Genomic DNA, 24186 nt, shown 5'->3' on the forward strand with positions numbered 1-24186 from the left:
AAATATGTGCATATTCTAATACTCAGACCTTGTGAAAGTGACCATATTTAGAGAAAAGGGGCTTTTACAGATGTAAGTAAGATCTCTTGAGATGAGACCATCCTAATTACCCAGGTAGATTCTAAATTTAATGACAAGTCCCCTTATAACAAAGACAAGAAGAAACATACACAGTATAACCTGCTGAGTTTGCAATATATACCTGAGCCACACTGTTCACCTCTGGGACTTGGACAGCAAGAAGTATTGATATAAACATGAAGTTTATGGCACTTATTGTACTATATGTAATAAGGTCCTCTGTCTCTGACCCAGACATCTCCTGTCTTCTGCCAGAATCTATGAGACTGTGGTAGGCTAACTTAGCTTGCAAGGAGGGTAAAGTCTTAGACCCTTCATGGTTCTTGATACCAGAAAGAAGATTCAGTAAGAAAAAAAATGAGTTAATGAGGAAGAGGCAATCATTTGATAAGGAGGTCAGGGAAAGGTTTTCTGTGAGAGGTGACATTTGAATGCTGGTTAAAATAATAAGGAACCAGAGAGCAAGACAAAGGCAAAAATTAATGCAAAGTCCCAAGGCATGAATGAGCCTGTAATGTCCAAGGAAAAGCAGAAAGATCAGTGACCAGAGAACAGTGCTTAAGAGAGAAGGTGACAGGAAATGAGACTAGGGAGTAGGGTAGTGGTCAGGCCATGTGGAGTATTACAGGCTCTGATAAAGTAAGTTGTTCTTGCTAAGGTCTTTAATAACAGAACTGAGTCCAGTTCTTTAATAAATTAACCATAATGAACCTCATTTCATTGCTTTTGCTAGAATTGCAAATCAGACCCCTCCCTCTTCTGCTTAAAACCCTTCACTGGTTGCCCAGTGCATGTAGGACAACGGTCAAAGGACTCCACATGATACATAGGCCCTTCCTGATGAGGGCACACCCCCATCACTTGCATGAAACTTATGATGCACCCCAAAGCATTACTGTACAAAGCCATTTCTCATCTGTATGCTTTCAATATGCTTCTTTCTGTGTATGGGCATACTGCCTCGCCTGGACTTTTTGGGAAGCGCACGCTCATCCTTCAATGCCCGACTCAAGCACTTTCTTGGTGAAGCTTTTCCTAATGACCTCAAGCCCATGTGGTGGCTTCTTCCTTTGAATACCCACTGTACTATGTACTCACCTCCATTATAGCACCTGTTACCCTGCATGGACTTTACTGGTTTTTAAGCCCAAGTCCTCCATGAGACTGAGCTTGCTAACAGTAATCCTCAACACCTAGAACAATTTTTACCACATAACAGGTGTTTGGTGAATACATGTTTAATGAATAAATGAATCCATGATTTCACACTTACCTGCTTTTTGTCACTATGGAGTAGCTTTATCTATTCTGTAATTGTATAAATGGGATCATCATTATGTATTTTTATGTGTCTGTCTTCTTTCATGGAGTAGACTTTTTTGAGATTCATCTAGGGTGTTCAGTATAGTAGTTTGTCCTTTTTAATGCTGAGTAGAATTCCATTGTAGAAATAAACTACACTTTGATTATTCATTCACCTGTTGGACATTTGGATAGTGTCCAGATGTTTTGAGATTATGAATACAACGGATGTGGATATTCATATTTTTTTGGGAACACATGTTTTCATTTCTCTTGGGTAAATACTTAAGAATAATATTGCAGGGATGCATGTTAACTTCATTAGAAACTGCCAAATTATTCTTCAAAGTGGTTATACTACTTTACATTCCCATCGGCAATGAAAAGTGTTCCATGTTTTTCTACTTGCCAACACTTGGTTGCCTTTTTAACGAGGAGCCATTCTACTGCGTGTATACAGGAATCCCGTTGTGGTTTTAATTGTATTTCCCTGGTGACTAATGACATTGAGCATCCTTTTATGCAGTTATTGCCATTTATATATCTCCTTTTTAGTGTCTGTTAAATCTTTTGCCCATTTTTAAATTGGGTTGTTTGCCTTTTTATTGTTGAGTTCTAAGAGTTCTTTAGATAACCTGCTTACAAATATTTTGTCAGGTATATGTATTGTGAATATTTTCTCCCTGTCCAACACTACTTTTAAATTGTTTTCATTTCAAAGAACTTACCTTTAATATTACTATTGTTCTTTCAAGGTTATTGTCATGTTTTTTTGAATAGCTTGAAAGAGCAGTACATTTTATGCACGTTCATTTCTACTTAATGCCCTAGTGTTTACTAATGTCCATCCATCAAAATACTTTGATCGATCACGTACCTGTGGCTCTGAACGCTTCTTAAATATCCTGTGGTTTCAGATCTCTGGCTTCAGTGAAAAATATTCGATCACCACAATGAGGTGAAAGTCACATTAGCCGTGTATGGCAAGGACTGTCACAGCCTACTCCAACACCATGGCCCCTTTCCTCCTGATTTTATCAGCAAAGCCAATTCACTTATTTTATACCCTTCCCAGCCTCCCTGCAGGTGGGTGTGGTCATGTGACTAGTCTTGGAGCTGTGTTGTATCTCCTTGTAGGAGGAAACGAAGAGAAAGGAAAACTGATGCTTTTGTTGTTGTTGTTCTTGTCACCGTCTTTAGGCTTAAGACAAATGCCAATGGTCATCTTTCTTTGATTTATTGGATGTTATGCTATTGTTCTTCTTTCCTTTCACCTTTCTCTCTCCTCCTTTCCTTTTCCTTCCTACCTTTCTTCCTTTCCCCTCTCTTTTATCTCTTACTCTTTCTCAACATTCTTCCCCTTTTCTCCAGAATCAGAGCTTGATATTTTACGTATAAGTTTATAATTATAATAGGTGGTCAGCTGGTCTGAAGTGATTTTACGTTGGGAGGAGTGATGCAGCAGGGTACAGTTTCATTTTGATATAGGGTCTTCCTTAAACTTCCATTCTAGCTATTTTATACATCTTCTCTGGCACTTAACTTCATTTGCTTTTAATAATCTACTGTTCCATGGTTCTGACTTTCCATTGCCTCCTACACATCTGTTTGGATTGATATTCTGCTGTTCGTCATGCAAGCATGATTTCACTTTGAAAATGATTTCCTTTTGATGGATGCTCTGGTTGCTCAGGCAAGCATGGTCTTGCGTTCCTAACATTAGCTGTTAGCTGGTCTCAGCACTCCAACAGTCATCCCTCAGGGTCTCAGGCATTCACTCATGCTAGCTCCGGACTTCTTTGTAATTAAATGCCAAAAATGTTGTATTCCTTGGATTAATCTATAGCAGGGCTTCTTAAATTACAGCTGGTGGGCCAAATCTGGTCTTTGCTTGTTTTTGTATGGCTTGTGAGCGAAGACTGGTTTTTACACTTTTTAAAAAGATTTTATTTATTTATTTCAGAGAGAGAGCACGAGCAGGGAGAGGGGCAGAGGGAGAGCAAGAAGGAGACTCCTCATTGAGCAGGGAGCCTGATGTGGGCCTTGATCCCACGATGTTGGGATCATGACCTGAGCTGAAGGCAGATGCTTAACCAACTGAGCCATCAGGTGCCCCATGGTTTTTACATTTTTTAAAGTATTATAGAAACAAACAAAAACAGAGAAGAATATGTGATAGAGGTTGCATGTAGCCCCACAGAGCCTAAATATTTACTATTTGGCTCTTTATTGAAAAAGCTTATTAATAAAATTAAGTTTCTATGTGACACCCACCCCATCATGCAGAACAGCAAGCCATATGTCTTCCCAAGGCTCTTTATAGTATGATCTGACTTTCTAGGTAGACTATATAAAATATACTTTAGGGAGATCCCAGAGAAGGTATAAGGAGATAGGTAGTGATCTCCCAAGGCAGCTAAAATGGAGATTCAGTGAGAGGTTGTTTATGATTGAGTGAGACATACCAGACAAATAGTAGTTGCAAATATGAGCCCTAAATTGAAAATAACAAGGGCTGATGCTCCAAATTACATGAAGACTGAGCTGCTCTCATTTGGTCTTCTCTATTGAAAGCGGCATGGACAGTAGCAGCACCAAGGATTTATCTATCTGAAGGTGAGCAATGATTTGTCCGAGAAAACTCAGGGGAAGGTTAGCCAGTGTTAAATAATCCTTTCACTCATTCATATCATTCATTATTCATACTATTCATTATAGAGCAGAAAGAAACAAGCCTTGGTTACTTGCCTTATACATTATGACATATTGAACACAATACTATTTTCATGATGAAAAAACTAAGCATATTGTCTCTAATCTACCCCCATTCAACCTGTTTCCTCACTCTCCCCACTTCACAAACCCTGTTATGGCACATACCCCCTTCTGTGACTGCCCAGGTAGGTCTCCACCTGGAATACTCCTCCCCTAATTGTCTATTGAAATTCTGTTTATCCTCCAAGCTCTGACTTAAATACCACTAGAGGCCTTCCCAGATCTCCACAGTTGGAATTCCTTCCTCTAGGCCCTAGGGTGTCAATAGCTCTGGGACAATTTAAAGGCTTGTTTCTTGGCCTGGGGCTTCCCCACCATGCAAGTAGTATAAATTCAAATTCTACACCCAAGTGTCACAGAACTTGGGTTTTGAGTTTTGGTGACTGTTTTCTAACCCAAGGCCCCAGACTAACGGCAGCCTTCCTCAAGTTTTTTCCAAATTAGTGGGGAGTCTTTCTTGTCACTTTTCCCTAGAGCAGGCAGTGCTTCACAGCTCTGACCTTCACTCCCAGGGTTCAGTTCGGTTGGCAGCCTGATGGGGCCCAGGTTGAACTGCTTGTCCTTGAGTTACCTGTCCCTAGGGCCTCCCCTTCCAGTCCCTTTAGGCTACTTCTAGGGCACACTGCTCTGGCTTTGGCTTCTTGGTGTCTGCTTCCTACATTTTTGCCTTTCTTTTGTGCTAGGCTTGAATTGTGGTGTCCTCTTTTATCCAGCATGTCTATGTTTTGGGAGCTATACGTAAGGATGATGATACAGGGAGGAAGCCTGCTCACACCAGCCCATTCTTTTTTTTTTTTTTTTTAAGATTTTATTTATTTATTTGACAGAGAGAGAGACAGCCAGTGACAGAGGGAACACAAGCAGGGGGAGTGGGAGAGGGAGAAGCAGGCTCCCAGCAGGGAGCCCGATGCGGGACTCGATCCCAGTGATGAAGTCCTGGAATATAGGTGAGGTTCAGTGGGGTGGAGTCCGGAGCCGACAACCAAGAAAGAATTTTTGAGGCGTCTTTGGTGCAAAATCGGTGGTTTATTAAAGCACGGGGACAGGACCCGTGGGCAGAAAGAGCTGCTGCCCCTGGGGTTGTGAGAGGTGGCTGATTATATACCATGGGGTTGGGGGAGGTGAGGAAAAAGGGAGGCTGAGAAAGCACTTGCATATGTCAAAGAAGACTTGCAGGACGCTGGAGGCCCCACCACCGTCACGCCAAGGCTGTCCACACTATCACTGTGTCCTTATCAATGAGCTGCAGTAACTTTCATATGTCAAAGAAGACTCGCAGGATATTGGAGGCCCTGCTATTGTCAAGCCAAGGCTGTTTACACTATCACTGTGTCCCTATCAATAAGCTGCAGGTCCTTTCCTTAGTTTTAGGGCAGCCAGGAGTGCCGTGGAATGTTGCATACATGGGGGGGGGGGGGGGGGGGGGAGTTGCAGGGTGTCAGCTTCTGCTTTGTCTTCAGCCAGCCTTCTATTTCCTCATCACCAGGACTCTGGGATCACACCCTGAGCCGGAGGCAGACGCTGAACGACTGAGCCACCTAGGCGCCCCGACACACCAGCCCATTCTGCCATGTTTCCTGATGTCAAGAATAGTATAAAGCTGTTTAATTATGGAAGTCACAATAATTCTATTTAATTCGAGAGAGATCCTGAATGTGCTTCCTATTTATATCACTACTTCTCTAACATCTAGATATCTAGGGGTCCCACACAATATTGTTTCTGAATTTTTTCCAACTAGAGAAATAGATACTGGTGAGGAAAGGTTTAGTGGCGAGCAATGACTGGGAGAAAAGGAGGAGACCAAGAGAAATTTCTAACTAATGAAAATATAGTCAGTTTTCAATTACTTGGGCAGATGGCACTTTGCCATAATGAAGATAACCAGAACTCACTTAGTGGCACAACCTTATGCCAAATAATGTTTAAATTATAATTTAGCATTCTAAGCCCCACACTTAGAGTACTTTTCATATAACTAAAGTGACTGTTAAAACCAAACAAAGGATAATTTATATTGAAAATAGCTTGCATTTTAAAGGCCAAATATTATTTTACAAATCAATGGACTAACTTCACATAATTTCAATCAAGAGTACAATAGGGGAGTAACATAGGACTGATGGTTAGAAGCCATACATAACAGGGCATTATTTTATATTTCCAAGTTTGGATCTACAGAAAATTAAGGCATCTTGATCAGTTACTTGATAATGCTCACTTTTTAGTTGTCATGGATATATTTTTGAAGTTTGACATAACAAGTATCCTTGAAGCTTTAACTTCCGGAGTGAATCTTTGAATTTATTCCTATACTATGCATGACTGGGAAAACCCTGAATTAAATCTTTTTGACAGTTGTGTTTACCGCCAAGTCTCCATGAGAACAAATACTTAGTAGTACAAAGAATGTTAGCAAGGAATATAAAAATGGAGCAAAAAACCCCAAAGAATGATGAAGGGATCCCAAGCCATGGGGTTTTATAGTCAGAAGGGTATTCAGAGATTGTGAAGAATAGCTTCATCTTTTATACACACGTGAAACCAGGCTCGGGAAAGGTAAAATGACTTGCTCAGGGTCATATGGCTAGTAGCAGGCCTGCAGCTGGGACCCAGGCTTCTTCCTACTCAGCTCCTCAGAGGCACATTCATTATTGGGATAATTTGAGGAGCTTTGTGCAATAGTACTTGAAGATAATGGGCTCTTTTGGAATACATGTCTACATCTTGGCATAATAAGCACCGCCTGTGTATGTGCAGCTTAGTTACAGAAGGAAGTAGACACATAATTGGAGTATTTTTTTCCTTCTAGCTCTTGATTCTAAACCATCTGAATGTTTCTAAACATTCTGTAATATAAGGAATTGAAACTTGTTCCTCATATTTTGTGCAGGGTTTGTGTGGTATTTATGTGGACAAGCTGGGAATTGTGATGGGAAGCTAACAATGAATAGACAGTAGAACAAGAAAGATACTTAATTTTCTTAGGTGAACTGATAAAATGGTAAAAATTACAGTGTGCATTTTAAGGAACAGCTGGGATCTGGCCCCCTGATGCATACAGCAATGTACTTTTTTCCAGATCGGCAGATCCACAGCCTCTGCATTTAACGTTGTTGCTATTTAGCTGCTCACATAGTCCTTTACTTGGGAAGCATTCACAGGACACTTGTTGATGGACTAATTCTTCACATCATAGAAATGACCAGTCATGAGGAGTTGCTAAAATCTTTATTCCACAGTTGAACAAATGAACAAGAGTGAGGGTAAAGTTTTAGACTCCCAAGTTGCTTAGCATATCTAAGATACTTTTCTGCAGTTCTAATATTGATCTAGGAGTGTTTTTAAAAATTACTATGGCAACAATCCCTATTCAGTGGGGGAAAGCAATGCATTATGTATGCAAAGAAAAGTGAGAAGAGTATTTCAGATGCTGCCTTTTTACACCCTGCAGATGTGCCCTGGCCTCTCAGCATTATTTTTGCTGAGGACAGTGTCTGGAAAAAAAAATCCATGAGAGTTACTCACTGACTCTGGAAGATATTAGCAATTCAAGTGCTATGTCATAGAAAACAGCATCTTACTGATTTAAGATTTTCCACAAAATGAATACTTTCATTATACTTGAAGTCTATCAGGTTATCATTTGAGAACACCATGAAAAAAAAGATGTTTTTAGCCAGTAGCTGAAAATTGCTGCATAGGATACATACAAAGATATAGCTGTAGGTGTTCATGTGGCATTCACTGAACAAATGTTAATGGAGCAGAGTCTATGAGAAAGAAGAATGCTAGATGTCAACTCCATCAGCAAGAGTGATAAGAGTCTACTGATGCTTTTTGAACATTTACAACCAAATTTGCTTTTATCATTGAACAAGTCAAACCTCTGCCAAGAATGATCTGACTCAACCACATTTCATTTCTCTTCTCTCCACAGAATTTAGGGATAGTAGGTAACCCACTATTTATTATCTTTGCTTAAAAAATAAGAAAACTAAGGTAACTAAGTTGTCTAGATAGCATTAATTGCAGTGTAAACTGGGCAATTTCCAAAATTTGCTTGATGTTGACGGCCAAACCTACAGAACACTTAAAATATACGTGTATGCATGCATAGGTATACACATATACATAGATACATATATAAACATATATACATACATATATGTATGTATGTAAGTACATGACTTATCTGGATGAACTAGGTAAGTAAATGACTCAAATGCTTTATGATTTGTTACTCAAGAATGGTCCTTGGACCAGCAACATCACCTGGAACTTGTTAGAAAGGAAGACTCTCAGGCCCCTCCCTAAATCTACCAAACCAAAGCACCTTTTAACAAGATCCCCAGGTGATTCACATACAATTAAACTTTGAGAAGCACTGTTGTAACATATTTTAACCAGCAAAGTGAGTTGAGAGTTGAGACAGTTATCTATGGGGGAGAAAGCCTGTTTCAATTATCTGTAATTTTTAAAAAGTGGTGGGAGGGTAGATGAGGGGACGGGCAGGATGTTAAATGATCTGAAAAAGTACCTCAGTTTTCTGGGGGTTTTTTTTGCCAGTGTTGGTATTGCCATGATAACTGTTCAAAGGTGATCATTCAAGTATCTTTAATCGCTAATGGACTGGGAGAGTGCTATGCTAGATAGCACTACTAATCATTTAAAGATAAATTATTTATTATACAAGCAATGATAAAAATTTAAAAATTAAAAAGAAAACCTAAATCTTACCATGTGGCTTTTCAATTTCAAATACTTGTTGGTATTTGTATATTCACATATGATGTTTACATAGTTTTATTGTACACTGATTTGTTTATTCCAAGCTAAGGGGTGAGCGTGGACAAACGCGGAGGTTCAATGAAAAGAATGTGATATTTAAAGTTTTTGTATTTATACTTTTTCATATACTGCTATGTTGAGCTAATTGTAATCATGATTATTAACAATTCCAACTATAATCAAACTTCCTAATCATGATTTGTAATGGCTGTGTCATATTCCATTGTGTTGATGCACAAAGATTATTTAATCACTCTCCTATTATACGGATATTTGGATAGTTTCCATGTTTTGTTATAAATAATGTAGTAACAAACATCTTCATACAATAATTTAGTTCATTAAATTCATTTCCATAGCATAAATTACCAATATTGGAATTACTGGATTCAAGTATATACAATATTATAGGGTTTTAAAAACTTGTGGATTTTAGAAAAGGTCTAAAACATTTTGAAACCTACATTGTTCAAGCATTCCAGATTCACCATATCCTGCCAGCAAGAGAAATAATTGTTTCCAAATTTGCTAATTAATCAGTATGCAGCTAATTTTTCACAATGATAATTAAGACTATCATCAAAATTCACTTTTTCTCTCGTTTTCTTAGAGCAAAATTTCCCAACAGGTGTTCTGCAGCCTAAGCCATAAATGCACTGCAGGTGTGTTGACATATTGTGATCATAATTTTCTGAGTAAGGCTGGAGGTAGCTAAAGCCTCTTGGATAGTCACCCCCTACCATGAACGGGTTGAGAAAAGTTTGGGAAGTATAACCTATGCTCACCGTTTTCCCTACTTTGGCTCTCTTTCTCACTCTTCTTTTTAATAAAAAATTAATGTAATTATCTTTTGAGCACTTTTAGGTTTACAGAAAAATTGAGCAAAAAGTATAGAGAGTTCCCATATGGCAAGGGAAACTCCATCCTTCCGCTCACTCTCTACCTCCACTTTCACCTATTATTAACAGCTTGCATTAGTGTGGTACATTTGTTAAACTGAAGAGCCAATATTGATACATTAGTATTGACCAAAGTCCTTAGTTTACATTAGGGTTTACAGTGTTTGACAAATAATGCCACATATCCACGACTGCGATAGCATACAGAATGGTTTCCCTGACCTAAAAATCACCTGTGCTCCCCCTATTTATCTCTCCCTTCCTCTGAGCCTCTGGCATGATTAACCTTCTTATCTTCATAATGTTATATAGTTGGAATTATACAGTATGCAGCCTTTTCAAACTGGCTTCTTTCATTTAGCCATATGCATTTAAATTTCCTCCTTTTTTTTTTTTGGTGGCTTGATAGCTCATTTCTTTTAATTGTTGAATAATATTTCATTGTATGGATGTACCACAATTTATCTATTCACCTCTTGGTTGCTTCTAAGTTTTAGCAATTATGAATAAAGCTGCCATAAACACATTTTTGTGAAGGTTTTTGTGTGGATGTAGTTTTCAGCTCATTCTGAGAATATACCAAGGAGTTCAATTGCTGTATGATACGCTAAGAGTATGTTAGTTTTGTAAACACTGCCAAACTGTCTTCCAACGTGACCATACCATTTTGCATGTCCACCAGCGATGAATGAGAATTTCTGCCGCTCCACATTCTTGCCAGCATTTGGTGTTTCAGTGTTTTAGATTTTAGGTATGTAGTAATATATCATCGTCATTTTAATTCACAATTCCCTAACAACATGTAGTGTTGAGCATCTTTTCATAGGCTTATTTGCCAACTGTATATCTTCTATGATGAGATGTCTGTTCAGATATTTTGCCCATTTTTAAATCAAGTGGCTTGTTTTATTGTTGAGGTTTAAGAGTTCTTTGTATAATGTGGATCACCAGTCCTTTACCAGATATGTGCTTTGCAAGTATATTCTCTCAGTCTGTGGCTTGTCTTTTCATTCTCTGTTTAACAGTGTCTTTCACAGAACAGAAATTTTGAAATTTCAATTAAGTTCAACTAATTAATTTTATCTTTTATGGATCAAGTTTTTTGTGTTGTATCTAAGAAATTATTTTCAATATTTTCATCCAAGTTCCCCTAGATTTTCTCTTGTTATCTTCTAGTGGTTTTATACTTTGCATTTGACATTTAAGGCTAAGATCCATTTTGACTTAATTTTTTTGCATGTGGATAACCACTTGTTCTAGCACCATTTGTTTAAAAGGTGATCCTTTCTCTATTGGATTACCTTTGCTCCTTTGTCAAAGACCTGTTGACTGTATTTGTTTGGGTGTATTTCTGGGCTCTCTTCTGTTCCAGGAAGGGTGAAGCCAATCAGAGCCTAGTGGACTCCCTGATTTGAGGAGATGGAGTTAACATTACATAATCATTAACAGGTCAATCTACCACAAAGACACTGCAATTCTAAATGGGTACGCACCAAGCAAGAGTTGCAAAATGTGTAAAGCAAAAGCTAACAGAACTGAAAGGAGAAAGAGATGACCCAACATTATAGTTGAAGACTCCAACACCACTTTCTTAGCAATATATACAACAACTAGACAGAAAAATTAGCAAGGATATAGAAGAACTCAACAGCACCATCAACCAACAACATATGATTGACATTTATAGAACATTCCACCCTACAACTGAGTACAGATTCAAGTACCAGTACAACATATACCCAAACAGACCATATCCTGGGCCATAAAACAAAGCTCAAAAAGTTCAAAAAAACTGAAATCATACAGAATGCGTTCTCTAACCACAGGGTAATAAAACTGGGACTCAATAACAGAGAGGTAATAGGAAAATGTCCAAACACAAGGAAACTAAAGAATACATTGATAAATAATCCATGGGTCAAAGAGGAAGTCTCAAAGGAAATAAGAATCTAGAAAAGATAAATAAACCTAAAGCAAGCAGAAGAAAAGAAATACATAGGAGTAAAACTCAATGAAATTAAAAACAGAAAATAAAATTAATGAAACAAACAGCTCATTCTTTGAAACGATCAATAAAATTGACAAACCTCTAGCAAGACTGACAAAGAAAAAAAAGAGAAGGCACAAATTATTGATATCAGGAATAAAACAAGGGATGTCATTACAGACACTGCGGACATCAAAAAGATAATAAGGGAATTCTTCACCCATAAATTTGGCAGCTTAGAGAAAATGGGCCAGTTCCTCAAAAAGCACAAACTACTAAAACTTACCCAACAAAGAATAGATCATTTGAAAAGTCCTACAACTATTAAGAAAATGGATTTCAAAATTTAACAATCCTTCCCCCCAAAGAAATATCAAGGCACAAATGGTTTCATTGAAGAATTCTACCAAATGTTTAAAGAATTAACACCAGTTTTATAAATCTCTTCTAGAAAAAAAATACTTCTCAATTCATTCTGTGAGGACAGCTTTACCCAGATACACCAAAGACAAAGACGGTACAGAAAAAGAAAACTATAGGCCAATATCCCTCAAGGATTTCAATTTTTAAGTCCTTAAAATACTAGCAAGTAGAATTCAGCAACATATTAAAAAAGTATATACATTATGATCAAGTGAGGTTTATTCCAGGAATGCAAACCTAATTCAATTATCAAAAATTGATCAATGTAATCCATCATATTAACAGGCTAAAAAGAAGAAAAATCACATGATAATATCAGTTGATGCAAAAAAAAGCATCTGACAAAATTCAGCACTCATTCATGATAAAAATTCCCAGAGAAAGAGCACTAAGGGAAACTTCCTCAACTTGTTAAAGAACATCTACAAAAACCTATAGCTAACATTATATTTAATGGTGAAAGATTTCATGCTCTCCTCCCAAGTTCGGAACAAGGTAAAGATGTCTGTTCTCATCACTTTTATTCAACCTAGTACTGGAAGTTCTAACCAGTGTAGAAAGGCAAGAAAATAAAAGCGATACGAATTTGAAAGTCAGAAATAAAACTGTCCCTACTTGCATAATAATGTGATTATATAGAAAATTCCAAGAAATTCGCACAAAATTTCTAGAACTAATAAGTGAGTTGGCAAGTTCATAGAATGCAAGATAAATATACAAAAATCAATTGTATTTCTATACGTGAGCAATGGATACACAGAAACTTAAATTGAAAACATAGTACTATTTAAAATCATTTAAAAATAGGTATAAAGCTAACAAAATGTACATATCATTTATGGTAAAAACTACAAAATAAATAAATAGTAATTGGAGATAAATACCATGTTAATGATCAGAAAATCCACATAGTAAAGATGTCAAGCCTCCTCAAATTGATAGGCAGGTTTAACACAATTCCTATCAAAATTTCTTATAGATACAGATTAATCTAGTATTTATATGAAAAGGCAAAGGAACTAGTATAGCTAAAAATAAATTTTGAAAAAGGAAAATAAAGTGGGAGAAAACAATCTATTCTATTTAAAAATTTATTGTGTAGCCACAGTAATCAAGACTGTATTGTTGGCAGAGGGATAGACACATGGATCACTGGAATAAAACAGAGAACCCAGAAATAGACTCGCATAAATTTGGCCAACTGATCTTTGACAAAGGTGCAAACACAATCAATGGAGCAAGAACAGCCTTTTCAACAAACTGTACTGGAGTAATTGGATATCCAAAGGCAAAACAACAACAACAACAACAACAACAACAACAACCTCTAAGTCTCACACCTTACACAAAAATTAATTCAAAATAGATAACAAATGTAAACACAAAACATAAAGCTGTAAAACTTGTAGAAAAAAACATAGAAGAACATCTTCAGGATCTAGAGCTAGACAGTTCTTGATACCAATAGCATGATCCATCAAAAGAAAACTAATACATTGAACTTCATTAAGATTAAAACTTTTGCCCTGTGAAAGACTCTATTAGAGGTTGAGAGGTGCCTGGGTGGCTCAGCCAGTTGAGCATCTGCCTTCCTGAATGGCCAGTGTCAGGCTCCCTGTTCAGTTGGGAGCCTGCCCCTTCCTCTCCCTCTGCTGTCCCCCCTGTTTGTGCTCTCTCTGTCACTCTCCTGCTCTCTCGAATAAATAAATAAAATCTTTTAAAAAAAAAAGTTTAAAAGACAAGCTACAGACTGGGAAAAAATATTTGTAAGCCATATATCTGACAAAGGACTAGCATCTAAACTATATAATACACCAAAGTGTCTAAAATATTTTTTTTAAAGTGAGGTTTAAATGTTGGTGAGGATGCAGAGAAACTGGATCACTCATACATTGCTGGTGGGGAGGTAAAATGGTACAACCACTCTGGAAAATAGTTTGGCAGTTTTTTTAAAACTAAATATGCACTGAGGTGCCTGGGTGGTCCTGTCAGTTGAGCAGCGAACTCTTGATTTCAGCTTAGGGCATGATCTCAGGATCCGGAGATGGAGCCCCACATGAGGCTCTGTGCTCAGGGGGAGTCTGCTTGAGATTTTCTCTATCCCTTTCCCTCTGCTCCTCCCCCACTCACACACATGCTCTCTCTCTCTCTAAAATAAACATTTTTTAAAAATAAAAAAAAGTAAATGAAACATGCACTTCGCATACAACAGCAATTGTGCTCTTGTCATTTATTCCAGAAAAGTGAAAACTTATTTCCACACAAATATCTACACCCAAATATTTATACCAACTTTATTTGTAATAGCTAAAAACTAGAAATAATCCAGATGTCCTTCAATAGGTGAATGTTAAATTAAACTGTGTTATATTCATACCATGGAATACTACTCAACAATAAAAAGGAACATACTTTTGATATACACAGTATACTAAGTAAGAAAAAAGGTTACACACTATATGATTCCATTTATAGAGCATTCTTGAATTGACAAAATCATAGAAATGAACAACAGATAAGTGACTGCCAAGGGTTAAAGGAGCAGTTTGAATAGCGGAGAAGTGGGTGTGCTATAAAAAGGACAACATGAGGGCTTTCTCAGGTGAAGAAAATGTTCTATATTTTGACTGTATAAATACTAAATTATGATTGCTATTTTACTGTAGTTTTACAAGATGTTATCATTGGGGAAAACTGGGTAAAGAGCACATGGAACTTCTCTATATTACTTCTTACAACTACATGTGAATCTACAATTGTCTCAAAGTAAAAAGTTTAATTTAACAAATAGCAACTATGTGTTGCCTATCAAAAACACAACTTAAATATTAAGCCACAATTAGGTTAAAAATGAAAGGATAGATAAAGATATACCATTAGTCTAACGTTAGTCAAAGGAAGCTGGCTTAGCTATTTTAACATAAGAAAAAGTAGATTTCAGAGAAAAGAATACTACCAGGGATTAAAAAGGTTATTTAAGAAAGTAACTGGGACATTAATCATGAAAACATAAAGATCTTAAACATGTATGCTCCTAATACTGGAGCTTCAAAATACACAAAGCAAAAATTGATAGAGCTGAAAGGAACAAAGGGAGAATTCACAATCACAGTTAGAGATGTCAGTAACCCTCTCTCAATAATTGGTAAAACAAGTAAACATAAAATCAGCAAGGATATAGTTGATTTGAGAAACACTATCAACCAATTTGACCTAACATTTATAGGACACACCACCCATCAAGAGTAGAATACACATTCAAGTTCACATGGAAATTTACCAACTTAGACCATATTCTAGACCATAAAACTAATCTCAATAAACTTAACAGCATTCAAGTAACACAAAAAAATATTTTTTCTGACCATTAAACAGTTAAATTAGAAACCAATAATAGAAAAAATATCTGGAAAATTCCCAAATATTTAAAAACTAAATACCAAACTTCTAAGAACAACTCATGGGTCAAAGAAGAAATCAAAATAAAAATTAGAAAGTATTTTGAACTAAATGAAAATGAAACAACAGCATATCAGAAACAGTGAGCTAATGCTAAAGCAGTACTTGGGAAGAAATTTAGCACTGAACACCTATATTAAAAAATTAGGAAGGTCTCAAATCAATGACCTCATCTTTCGTCTTAAGGAACTAAAAAAAGAAGAGCAAATTAAATTCAAAATAGGAACAAGAAAGAAAATAAAGATTAAAGCAGAAACCAATGAAATAGAGTATAAAAATCATAAAGTCATTGTAATCAAAAGCCAATTCTTTGAGAGTATATTAATAAAACTGATAAACTTCCAGCCAGACTGAGAGAAAAGGCATAAATTACTAATATCTGAAATGAGAAAAATGACATCACTATTCTACAGATATTAAATGGATAATAATGAAATATTATGAACACTGTAAGGTCTGTGAAATTGACAACTAAGATGACATGGATTCCTTAGAAGATACAAACTGCCAAAGCTCACTCAAAAAGAAACAGATAACCTGAACGGACCTATATCTATTAAAGAGATGGAATTTGTAGTTAAAAATCTTCCCATGAAGAAATATCCAGGACAATAATTCACAGGTGATTGAACCAAATATTTGATTTGATTTGATTTAAGATTTTATTTATTCGTTTGAGAGAGAGAGAGAGAGGCAGAGAGAGCACAAGCAGAGGGAGAGGCAGAAGCAAACTCCCCGCTGAGCAGGAAGTCCGAATGCAGTGCTGGATCCCAGGACCTGGAGATCATGACCTGAGCTGAAGGCAGATTGCTTAACCGACTGAGCCACCCAGGTGACGCTGAACCAAATAAAAGACAATAATTAAAATTTACCAAATTTTCCAGAACAGTGAAGAGGAAAGAATATTCCCCAACTCACTCTATGAGCCCAGCATTGCACTAAAACTAAAACAAAGATATTACAACAAAAGAAAACTACAGACTAATATCCTTCATGAACATAGACATAAATATTCTAAACAAAATATTAGCCAACTGAATGCAGCAATACATAAAAATGATAATACATTATGATCAAGTAGGTTTCATTCCAGGAATGCAGGGTTGGGTTAACATTAGGTAATCAAACAATATAATTCATCATATTAACAAACTAAAAGCAAATCACCTCAATGACACAGGAAAAAACATTTGACAAAACCCAACATACAGTCCTGATTAAAAAAAAAAAAATTCAGCAAACTAGGAACAGAACCTGATAAAGAGCAACTGTAAAATATGTACAGCTAACATCATATCTAATGGTAAAAGACTGAATACTTTCCCTCTAAGATCAAGAAAAAGACAAGGAGGTCCACTTTCACTACTTCTACTTAACCTTAGAATGGGGGTTATGGCTATTTCAGTTAAGCAAGAAATATATCCAGATGGGAATGGAAAAAGTAAATGTGTCTATTCACAGATGGCATGATTGTCTATATAGAAAAGCCAAAGCCATGTACAAAAAAAATCTATTAGAACTACTAAGTAAGTTTAGGAAGATTGCATGATACGAGATCAATATACAACATTAGGTTTATTTTTATATACTAGCAATGAACAATCAGAAATGAACAAATCAGAAACAATCAAAAATAAAAAGGAATACCATTAACAAAACCATTATATATGAAATTCTTCGGGATAATTCTGACAAAAGATATAAAAGGTCTGTATGCTAAAACTATAAATCACTGCTAAGAAATATTAAAGAATATCTAAAGCAATTTACTATGTTCATGAGTTTGAAGACTCACTAATTGTAAAAGGTATATTATCCATAAATTAACGAATTCAATGCAAGCCCAATCAATATATTAGTAGACTTTTTGTTGGGACAGGTTGACTTTAAAATTCAGATGGAAATGCAAAGACCTAGAATAGTCAAAAAAATTTTGGAACAGGAGAACACAATTGGAGGACTAAAACTACCTGACTTCAAGATTTATTATAAAACCACAGTAATCACAACAGTGTGATATTGGAGTAAACATAGACATTATCAATGGAACAGAATAGAGTGCTGAAATGGACTCACACATATACGGATAACTGATTTATAACAATAGTACAAAGGCAATCCAGTGAAGATTTTTTCCCCCCAACAAATGGTGCTGGGATAACTGAATATCCAAATGTTAAAAAGTGAAATTCAAACCATACCTCTGCTCATAAAAAAACCTAACTCATGATTCCTGTACAAATATTCTTTAGATAGGATGCCCAACAACATCCATAAAAGAACAAACAGATAAAATGGGCTAAATAGAAATTTAAAATTTCTGCTCCTGAAAAGACACACTTAAAAGAATAAAAAGCCAAACTCCAGACCAGAAGAAAACTTGGCAAAACACATAATCTGACAAAAGACTTTTATCCCAGATATATAGAGAACTCTCAAAAGTCAATATTAAGAAATCAATTTAAAAAATGGGCAAGAGACTTGAACAGACACTTCACAAAAGGCCAATTAACACAAAAAAAGATGTCCAACATCATTAGGCATTAAAGCAATGCAAATTAAAACATTAAGATATTTCTTTATAACTATTATAACGGATAAAATTTAAAAGCCTGACCGTACCAAGTTTTGGCATGGATGTGGAGGGATTACAACTCTCCTACACTGCTGGGGGTCATGTAAAATCATACAACTACTTTGAAAAACAGTTTGGCAGTTGCTTACAAAGTTAAACATACATTTACCATACGATTCAACCATTCTACTCTTACTTACCCAAGAGAACAAAGCATATGTCCATGTAGATATATGTACCAGAATGTTCATAGTAAATTTATTTGTAATAGTTCTAAATGAGAAACATCTCCCCAGTGTCCACCAACAGGATTAACAAACGGTGTTAAATCCATACAATGGAATACTATCCAGCAAAGTAAAAGAATAAACTTAGTAACATACATGACAACACAGATGAATCTCAAAATAATATTGCTGAGTGAAGGAAGCCACACAAAAGAATACATACTCTAAGACTCCATTTATATAAAATTCTAAAATAATACAAACTATAGTGACAGAAAGCAAATCAGTGACTACCTGGGGACGAGGATAGGGATACAGGGAAGTGGAGGTGATTACACAGGGGATGAGGAACTTTTTGGAGTAATGACCATGTTCACTGTTTTGATTGTGGTGATAGTTCACAGGTATATACATATATCTCAAAATCTCTCAAAATGTACACTTTTGATATGTGCTGTATTATATGACATATCGCAATAATGCTAATTTTTTAAAATCTCATTTTGGGACAGATTCTTTACTAGCATCTCAAAGCCCTCAGTGTATTTTTAAGGTGAGTATATGTGAACTGCAAAACTTCAATTTTGGTAAGTGTAAAACTTATTTTTACCTGCTTTCTCAAGCTCTCTTCCCCAGAATACCCATCCTCTGTCATTAGCCATGTGAAAGTAAAGTGGAAACCCTAAGATAATATTTTAGGTGCTTAAGATATTTAGTGGTCCCAGGCAAAAATTTCCTACTAAAGACTCTAAAGATACCCAGTTTTATGTTCTTCTCAACTTACATGCAGAAGGGTATAATAGCTCTGGTATGACTGGGCCTGAGTATATCAAAGACTAGTATACGTATTGTTAACATATATCCTGAAACTATGGGATAAAACCATAGTTACAACACCCTGTGGGGTTTGTGCTATGGTAGTGGTAGGGAGTCAACTTAAAGGTAGAACCATAAAGAAAGGAAACTACCGTGGGGGGTAAGCTTTGAGTTCGGAAATTAGGACAGTTTAGACTTGTCACAAAGAAGTCTGTATTCAAAACGCAGGGTGAAAGGCACATCTATTTTGGAAGAATTCGATAAACAAAACAAGAAAGAAGTTGAGTTGGGTTTGGAGTGAGTGTGAGTAAAACAGTACTGAAATGGGATTGTGGGACAGACTTTGTTCCTGAGTAACAAAGGGAAATGAGAGTACTGGTTCTTACCATGGACTCAAAAGTAAAAGAAAGAGGCACTCTACTTACAAAAATTGCAGGGGAAACCCAAATCAGGGCAAATTCTAAAACTGGTTTATGTCTTAATTTGGGGCACATGTAGCTGAGTGGGGCTGTGCATCTACGAGTTGAATAATCACACACAGGGCACCTTTTTTTTAAAAATAATTTTTTATTATGTTAGTCACCAGGGCACCTTATTCAATAATGGAAAATGTGGTGACAAAGCCCTACAAATAGAGGAATTTGAGAGTACCATCTACCTTCTATCAAGACTTATTCACAATGCAACACTTACTTTCACAAAATGAGACTACATTTTTATAGAATATGATTTAATTTTCAATGGCCTTTTCAACCCTTGTTATTAAAATAGAGAAAGAACATCTTTTGGGTTCTCCTCTTTCCCTGACACCTTGTAAGTTCTTATTGCTTTAAGAAGGCCTTTAAAAAGAACGGCCTTTGTGGGCAGCTGCATTAGATGAGAAAATAAAGGGGGAGAGGCTGACGCTGGAATAAGAGCATGAAGCTACTAAAACGAACATGTGATAGTTTGAGACGATGTGACTTTTTGAAACTACTATTCCTACACACAAAAGTCCAGGGGGCTTCCTAGAGTTTCTACCACAAAATCCCTCCACTGTGTAACAATACAGGTCTAACTGATGGACAGAGAATGAGATCACAACAAGGCTAAGGGTGCTGAACAAAAAGGAGAGAAGTTCTGTTCTTAGGAACTTGCTTCAGGAAGAAAAAATTATTCTCTTTTAAAAATGGTAAATAGGATGAAAGTGGTTTGAGGGCCTTCTCTCTGGGGGATTATTATGCGGAATGCTTTTTACCAATTCAAGCATATTAACGCAAAAATAAATTTATCTCCCAGACACCTATTTTCATAAATACAGTAATGTTAGTAACTTTGTAAAGTAATGTAATGTTACAACAATACTTAGAACATTATATTAACTGGAGGTACATATGTATTTTTCATACCCATCTTTTCACTGGCAGTGGTTTTTATCTTCTGGTTGTGTGTGTATGTGTGTGTGTGTGGTTATTTCAAGTTGCCCACTGGACATTTCCACTTGACTTCCTTTTGTACCTCCAACTTAACTTTAACCTTAACCTTTAACCTAACTTAACCTGTCTAAATAAAACATCTACTGATTTTCCTAATTCCCTTTACTTGGCTCCTCTCCCTCATCTCTTTTAGGCAGGTAGTCACTCCATTTTGTGAATCCTTACTTTGTAATTTCATTCATTTCTTTTTTCATTTTTATGGTGATCCTTTATTTAGGGCTTTGTTATCTTGTGTTTATAGCACCACTCTTCAAACTGGTGTTTCTTTTCAGAGCAGAGGTCCTCTAGGGTAGATAAGACTGGAGATCAGATAAAAGAATTTTACTGCCTTGAGGGTATGCCAAGTTTACTCACACAAAGAAAGTTCAAGGCAAAGTCAAACCAATAGAGATGAGATACATTTGTTTGGGTGGAGTAGGGAAGAGGAGTCACAGAAGACTGGCGCAACCTCTGCTCCTTGGAACCTGGAGCTAGGGGTAAAGATGTTTAAAGCCAGGCAGGCTAAGAGGAGCTGAGTGAACTCAAGTGGGGCAGGTCAGAAGACTGAGGATGTAATTCCTGGTCCTTTGTATACAAAGGTTAGAATAGGGTCAACTCCTCTCGATAGTGTGTCCTCAATATTTACCTTTCATTTATTTGTGGCTTCAACGGGAGATGGTGTAAATTTATTGAGGACAGATATACTTTTTCCTGTAATTTAGATGAATAACACGATATTCACAATATTTTATAAGTGACTTGTATTGTTGCTAACAGATAATATTTTAACATTCTTTATTTCAGAGTCAAGTCTTTCAGCTCCTCTTTGAGACCTTTAATTTCCAGTTAGATTGTCTTTGAAACTGTTTATTTGGTCATTAATTTTTCCTTGAGTTAAATTACATACCTTTGAGTTTATGGGACTTCCTTTACCCAAAAAGAATATTTTCAGAAAAATGTGTCCTAAATTGACTTTCGAAGCACTCAACAATGTTGCCTGTGAAATACTATAGACCTTCTTCTCCTCCTCCCCTCCTCCTTCTTTTTTTTTTAACAGAGAGTGCACAGGGGGGAGGGGCAGAGGGAAAAGGAGAGAGAGAGAAAATCTTAAGCAGGCTCCACGCCCAGCGTGGGAGCCAGATGTGGGGCTCAATCATAGGACCCTGAGATCATGACCTGAGCCAAAATCAAGAGTCGGAGACTTAACCAACTGAACCACCGAGGCACCCCACTGTAGATCTTCTTTTTAAAGTTTGACTTGAAAACATTATTTTTCTCAGAATTTAAAAAGGAAAAATTTTGACTTATTAATTTGACCATGACACAAGGATCTTTGTCTCTCAAGATCATTTTTAAATTTCCCATTTTAATTTCCCTCCTAGTCTTGTCAGGCACTATAGTATTTTATGGTATTTTTAGTTAATATAAGATATTACCAGAGACTCCCTCCCAATACCAATTCAAATTTTAATACTGATCATTTTTAGCAGTTCTTGTCTTTTACTTATTTCAACTAGAAGGCTTTGTGAGAAAAATTCAAATAAAAATTCTTGCTTTTGTTTCAAGTAATCAACCCTCCTAACACCTTTCTCAGTTACTTGCTTATCTGTTAGTCTGCCTTGGCTGGCTATACACATGTTCCAAAAGCCAGAGTGTATGCCTTAAGTTCACTTAAGCTCATGTCCCATAGGAATTGATATTAAACCTCAAAGTATGGGATAATATCATCTAGAAACATAGCCAAATGAGCTCTGTTTCAAATTGCACACATAAACCTATTGAACCATCTATTCATCAATATTCTCTTACTACCACATTGTAGCTATTAGATCTAATCAAACTTGGAATAACAAGATAAAAAAATTTCAACCCTAATTTGTTTTTAGTGCTTGAACTCTTGACTCTCAATTACCCCACTGAATGCTTCTTCATTGTTAACTTTAAATTATATGAATCACTAAGCACTGAATGAGCATTCAGGAGATGTGGTTGTGAGAGCCTGCTTTACAAATAATTTGCCGGATGATCTTACCTGAGCCATTTACTGGAGAGTCAGTTCCTAATCTCCTCACTTAAAAATGAAGGGATTGGAGTATTACAGGATTTCTAAACCTCTGACTCAAAAAGTCTCTGTTTCTATTCCTAAAGAAGGCTGAATTATTTAAAAAAGACTTGTTGAAATTACCACTACCAATGGAAGGAACTTAATGGGATTTCACTTATTTCTATGATATATTTGGGCATATTGATACTGAATACCATTAAGAGGATGGGGGAGATTACACTTACCTCTAGGATTTTCTGATTCAAGTGGCAATGCCAAGGTATTCTTGCTTCTAGTCTGATTCAACCTTAGCAAAAGACAGGATTTCTTTTTGGTAAAATAATTGATTCTTGGGTTAAATCAATGTGTTGATTAATGGATTCTTGTCAGAGAGTGGCCTCTTAGCCCTATTCTTGGCCTGTTACCCTTTTTAACATTTGTGTTAGTGACCTGAAAGAGACATATTTTCCAAATCAAACTTGGGTGAAATACCTAATACGGGTAAGACAACAGAATGAGAGTCCAAAAAAATCTCAATGAGGCTAAAAAATAGGCACAAAGTAAGAAGACAGAAATTAACAGGACAAAGGTTACTGTTCTAGGTTTGGTTCCAAAAACATCAGCTATCCAAAAAAGGAATGGAGTACAAAAAGCTTGGGGATAGTTGTACCTTCCCCTCTTCCCTTCTCTCCCCATCCCCCACTCTAGCATAAAGAAGCCCCACATGGAATTGATGGCACAGCACAAAATCTTAAAACAGAAATACACACTCAGGTGTATTATTAACAAAAGATTCAGATCCAAGAAAGAAAGCGCGTTCTTCTATCCTCCGCAAATCAAGCCTCACCTGCAGCTATGGATCTAGTTTGGGGCACCATACTTAATAAGGCCATGACAAATCCTTCTTGATACATGCCGGGTTGGATAATCTGTGCGAGGAATTTGAAACCAACTCACACGAAGAGTGCTTCAGGGTCTAGGGATATGGTTTGGAGAGGAGTAAACGTAGGAAGGACGAAGATCTTTCAAAAGAGAGAAGGATGAGCAAGAAAGGCCAGAGGCTGTGGCTAGCGGGTTGCTTAGTAACGGAGGAAAGGCGCGCGGCCGGCGCCTCCGCTTGCGCACCTGCAACGCCGGAAAGCGAGCCGCGCGGCCCAAGCGCCGTCGGAAGTGCCGAGCGAGGTGCGACAGGCAGCCGCGCGCGCGTTCCAGCGGCTCCGGGAGCTCAGGTGGCCTTCTGCTCGCCGATGACGAGCCGTGACGCCTCAATGGTTGCCCGGGCGCGGCTCGGGGGTTCGGAGTCTGGCGGCTACTCTCTTCGACGCACCTCTTGTCAGGAGCGGGCGGCTGCGA

Source organism: Ursus maritimus, unplaced genomic scaffold, assembly GCF_017311325.1.
Source record: "Ursus maritimus isolate PB19 unplaced genomic scaffold, ASM1731132v1 scaffold_13, whole genome shotgun sequence".
NCBI lineage: Eukaryota > Metazoa > Chordata > Mammalia > Carnivora > Ursidae > Ursus > Ursus maritimus.